A 6,136-nucleotide genomic window follows, 5' to 3' on the forward strand; every position below is an offset into this window, starting at 1 on the left:
TGCAAAAGCTGGACAGTGAATAAGGAAGACCATAGAAGAACTGATGCCTTTGAGTTATGGTGTTGGAGAAAAATATTGAAAGTGTCATGAGCTGTCAAAAGAACCAATAGATCCGTTTTGGAAGACGTGCAGCCAGAGTGCTCCTTAGAGGCCAAGATGGCCAAACTTCATCTCTCATAGTTTGGACATATTGTCAGGAGGGACCAGTTGCTGGAGAAGGATATCATGTTTGGTAAGGTGGAGGGTCAGAAAAACAGAGGAAGCCCCCCAACAAGATGAATTGGCCAAGTGGCAGCATTGATGGACTCAAGAGTGCCAACTATAGTCAAGTTGGCCCAGGATCGGGCAATGTTTTGTTCTGCTGTGCATAAGGTTTCTATGGGTCAGTACCGACTGGATGGCACCTAACAACAACAATAACAACAATTGGTTAATCCATTGACTTGTCAATTTGTGAGTTCTGGGTGACTTCACAGTGAATTTCAAAACACTGGGACATTAGAAGCAATACAGAGTGGTGGAGTGGTGGATGATACCAGAGATGATGGAATGGTGACATTTTGGAAAAGTTGAAAACTTGAGACATCATTATTCTCCACTTCAGAGGGACTAACCTCATGCTGATTCTCCTAAAATTATATTCATGCTAAGTTATAAGGGGATATTATTAGTAAAAATAATTCATTTTTCTCATAAAATGTGATTTATGAAGGAACAAATTGATTGATGGAAAATGATTTAGATTGAGTTCCTTTTCTTATGGTTTAACAGCTTGTGATGATGATAATTCATCTAAATGTACTAAATATTATTATTCTTTTCTGAAAACTTGGATAATTTTCTTGTATTCACTAAAATTTCTTATGATTTATATGGTGCCCTTATGTGTATATTTCAATTTTTGCATGCAGAATCATATGCAGTTTAGAGCTATACAATGTAAAATCAAGAATGTAGAAGAATAAAGTCATTTAAATTATTTTGTTTGCAAAGAACATCTAATATATTATGGACTGAAGTCAGAATTAAAAAAAAAAAAATTGCCTTAGTAGAAATGCAGCCAGAATGCTACTTAGAAGCCAGAGTGACAATAGTTAGTCTCAAGTACTTTGTACATGTTGTTAGGATGAATCAATTTCTGAAGCAGGACATCATACCTGATAAAATAGATGATAAGCAAAAAAAAAAAAAAAAAAAAAAAAAAAAAAAAAAAAAAAAAAAAAAAAAAAAAAAAAAAAAAAAAAAAAAAAAAGAGGAAGAATCTATATAAGATATGTCAGTACAGTCAATGAAACTATAAACTCAACTCTGTCTACTATTGTGATGATGGAACAGGACTAAGCAACATTTCATTCTGTTATGCATTGGGTCACTATCTATGAATCAGAACCAACTCAATGGCACCTAAGGATGGCAACTATATTTGAATACGTTTATCATTTAAGTTCATTCAATATATGAAAATTGGTATTATGTTTTTCTCTTGTTATTTCCCAATTCTAGGATCCTGCTCATTTTGCTATGGCAATTGAGTTGTATTCCCAGAGCTAATATGTTGTTGCTGTTAAGTAGTGTTGAGTGGATTCTGATTCATAGCAAACATATATAGGGTTTCTAAGCAGCAACTGGTGGGTTTGAATTATCCACCTTTGTAGTTTGCAGACCAGTGCTGATAAATAGAAAACTGTAAAAAGATATTGATATGTTCACAAAAGGAAAGCCAGTATCAATCTGATCATCTTTCTGATAAGTATTGATCATAAACCAAAAATATTGTAGACCTGATCAAGAAACTCAGGAGATAACTTTTTGTGACTGTTCATGTGCCTTTAACTGCAATGTAATGTAATATAATGTAATGTTATAACTTCAGTGTGACATATAGAAATTTTAACAGTTGTAATATTATGCCTTGTATAGGTTTTAAAAGATTCAAGCTCATCAAAATCTCTCTATGGCTGAGTCCTCGCATTTACTCATGGATTATTTATTTTCAAATTACTGATATATATGGAATTTAAAGCAAATCTGGGGATTTAAAAAGCAATTCAGAGTAGGTTTTTTATTTTTTCCATTTCTGTTTTTTGTGTTTAGTTTAAGTTTCCACCTTTTCAAGTGAAATGTAATGCAGATTTCTCAGAACTAATGAACTGTAACCAAAATGCTTTTATAAATTTTCATGATTTTTATTATTCAAATTGAACAAGTATTTCTTTTACCTGTTTTTTAACTTAATTAAGATATGTTCCCTAAAATTTACTTAAGACCACATGAATAATCAATTTCAAACTATGCTTGTTGTGGTTCACTGCAAATGTGCCTCCTTCTCACTCACAGTTCAGTGGAGATATGACTTATAACTCAATTCTGATTTTCTAATGACAGACATGCATAACACATTTTTTGTTCAGTATGTGTCTATTTATTAATAAAATTAAATAATCAGGCATAGAGAAAATTGGTAGAGATGTAGTTTGAAAAATAAAGTAAAATAAAACTAAATGGAAAGAACTCAGTTTAATCTCAGAAAGGCTTGGTAAAACCCTTTTTCAGAGAATTCCATGAACTAATATGAATCAGGCTGCGAACCTCAAGGTCAGCAGTTCGAAACTACCAGCTGCTCCGCAGGAGAAAGATGAGATGTTCTGCTCCCGTAAAGATTAACAGCCTCGGAAACCCTGTACAGGGTCACTATGAGTCGGAACCTACTCCACGGCACATAACAACAACAACAACAATGTCATGCTTAAAAATATTTATTTGGTTCTTCCCATTAGTTGTTGTTAGGTGCCATTGAGTCAGTACAGACTCATAGTGACCCTACGTACAACAGAACGAAACACTGCTCAGTCCTGGGCTAACATCAAACTTGCTGCCACACTTGAGCCCATTGATGCTGCCACATTGCCAATTCGTCTTGCTAGGGGTCTTCCCTTTTTCTCTGACCCTCCATCTTAGCAAACATGATATCCCTCCCCAGTGATCAGTCCCTCCTGGCTAAATGTCTGAAGTATGAGATATGAAGTTTGGCCATCCTGGCCTCCAAGGAGTACTCTGGCTGCACTTCTTCCAACATAGATCTGCTTGTTCTTTTGGCAGTCCATGGTACTTTCAATATTCTCTTCCAATACCATAACTCAAATGCATCAATTCTTCCACAGTGTTCCTTATTCACTGTCCAGCTTTCTCATGCATATGAGGTTATTGAAAATAGAAGATGGTTAATTATTAAACTAGTTCATTACTGTTTTTTGATATTTTGTTTTGCAAGGAATATTAACAAGCTTCATTTTTACCATTGGATGTCTTATATACTTTATAACTGTACTTTCATATAGTAGAGAAAGTGTCTAATGAATTGTGTATGAAATACTTAAATATGTAGACAGTTTTAATAGAATAAAGGCAAAAAATAACCTACAATGGTTAGTAGGCATCACAGTGGCTGTGTAGGAAAAACACTGGATTTCTAATCCATGGTCACCAGATTGAACCCACCAGCACTTCAGAAGAATGATGAGGCTTCAGAAACCTTATACAGGGTTACTATTTAGTTGAAATCTTCTCTATGCCACTTAACATCCATAGTTTGAGTTTTGGAGAGTATATTGTTGTTGTGTTGTTGTTGTTGCTAAGTGCCGTCGAGTCGGTTCCGACCCATAGCGACCCTGTACAGGGTTTCCGAGGCTGTCTCCTGCGGAGCGGCTGGTAGTTTTGAACTGCTGACCTTACAGTTCACAGCCCGATTCCTAACCACTATGCTACATTCAAATCGGTTCTGACCATAGCAAACCTGTATGGAGTTTCCAAGAAGTGGCTGGTGAGCTTGAACTACCAGCACTGTGGTTCAAATGGACTTTGCAGTCCATCCCATTAACTCACCGTGTCACACCAGGGCTCCTTGAAGAGAAAAAGAGAATAAGGAGCATCCTATTCTGCTAATATAGGACTTAAAATTTGTATTGTTAACAAGAATTAGTATTGTGACAAATTGTTTTTAATGTCCAAATCAGTGTATTGAATTTAGTGAGTATTTATTCTAGGAATAGTCATGCTTTGTTTCTCTAAACAATTATTTTCTCTAAAAAGAGCAGCAAAAACAATTCAAGAAATTAAAGTTTTTAATGTTTCAGCAGAGAAGAAAAAAAACAACAACAGCTTATTTATCTGCACATTGAAGAAACCTGAATTATTTCTAGCCATATATAAAATCCATGCATATGAAATATAGTAGCATAGCCTGGATTTTGCATATAATGAATAAAATATTATTTCAGTCTTTGATATTTTTAATGTATTGATAAAATTCAAAGGTTATGAAATTTATATGACACGAAATAATTAAACTTCTATTACCCAACTCAAATATTTAACCCGTTTTAGTGCCTGTAACTATATTAGTGTGTTCCCCAATCTATCCCTCTGATACTTAGTTTTATCTGTCAAATTGAGATACAATCCATTCTGAAGGCTGTGGTCTTTGATCTTCATCAGTAAGTACTTTAAGTCAGTGTCACTTTCAGCAAGCAAAGTTGTATCATTCACCACTTTTTCTTCATATATTCCAGCTATTTAGATTATTTTCTCAGCATACAGGTTGAATATGTATGGTGAAAGAATACAACCCTGTTGCACATCTTTCCCAATTAAAATAAAATCAGTTTGTTCGAACAACTGCCTCTTGGTCTATGTACAGATTCTTCATGAGCACAATTAAGTGTTCCAGAATACTCATACTTCGCAGTGTTGTCCATAGCTTGTCATAATCCACACAATCAAGTATTTTAGTATTATTTTCCCTCTTCAAACTTTGCCTAGATCCCTGTATCACAGAGCCCTGTTGTTCCAAGTTTGAGCATCCATCACTATTTACCTCTGTCCCACTTAGACCATGCAAACCTGTCTCAGTGTTCCCCTATCTACTTTGTTTTTCTGCCTGCTTCCCTTCTTTTATTGCCCTCCCCAACACCCAAACTAAACCCCCTCCCCAACCCCATTGTTGTGGTTACCTTATATCCCATTAACTCTTCCCTCCATTTAAGACAGTCTATTTTATCCTGTAATCGACCTGATCTTCTCACCACCTGGATCTCTCCTCCTCTGTGTTTACTTTCTTTCATACTGTAATTGTTTTGATCATAGACTGTCCTCTCAGATCCTCTGTTCTTATAACTTTATTGTGTTCTTGACTCTTCCATTTGTTGCTTTAGTTCAGGGTGATGCTGCCACGTACATCTTGCTCTGATTGTTGTCTGTTCTTCTTGGTTCTCAGTCCACAGAACTCCCTTTAGGATGTTTTGCAGTGCAAAATCCCTTAACTTCTGTTTATCCTGGAATGTTTTGATTACACCATCGTATTTGATCGACAGCCTTGCTGAATAGATTCTTGGTTGGTAGTTTTTTTCTTTCAGGGTTTTATAAATATATCCCCATTGCCTTCTTGCCTGTATGGTTTCTGTTGAGAGATCTGAGCTTTAATTGATTTGCTTGCCTTTGTATGGTACACTTCTCTTTTCCTTAGCTGCTTTCAGGATTCTGTCCATATCTTTGATTTTGGAGAACTTGATTATGATATGTCTTGGTGATTTTCTTTTAGGATCTGTCCTTCCTGGGGTTTGTTGAGCTTCTTGAATGCTTATCTTTTCATTTTTCAGTACGTCAGGAAAATTTTCTTCCAGAAGGTCTTCAACTATCTCCTCTGTGGACTTGTGTGATTCTTCCTGTTCTAGAATGCTGGTAATTCTTAAGTTATTCCTCTTCATGTTGTCCAACCTGAATCTTAGGCCTTCTTCGGAGTTTTTTTAAATCCTTTTTTGTGCTTGCTCTTCTATCTTAGTAGTGTTGCAAGATTTATCTTCTAGCTTACTAATTCTGGCTTCTATCTCTTCAATTCTACTCCTTTGCCCTTTAGGTGTATTGTCCATTTCTGATATTCTATTATTAATTGTTTGGGCCTCTTTCTGTAGGTTTTGAATGGTTTCCAATGCTGTACTTATCTTATCTGATTGTTCCTGTAGCGCTTTCCTGATTGCTTCCTTATTTTTATCAACTCTATTATATAGTGTTTTGATATATTTTATAACCATTTTTCTGAATTCCTTCTCAGGCATTTCCAAAACACGACCATATCAGTACA

The sequence above is a fragment of the Chrysochloris asiatica genome, unplaced genomic scaffold, assembly GCF_000296735.1.
Source record: "Chrysochloris asiatica unplaced genomic scaffold, ChrAsi1.0 scaffold00068, whole genome shotgun sequence".
Classification (NCBI taxonomy): domain Eukaryota; kingdom Metazoa; phylum Chordata; class Mammalia; order Afrosoricida; family Chrysochloridae; genus Chrysochloris; species Chrysochloris asiatica.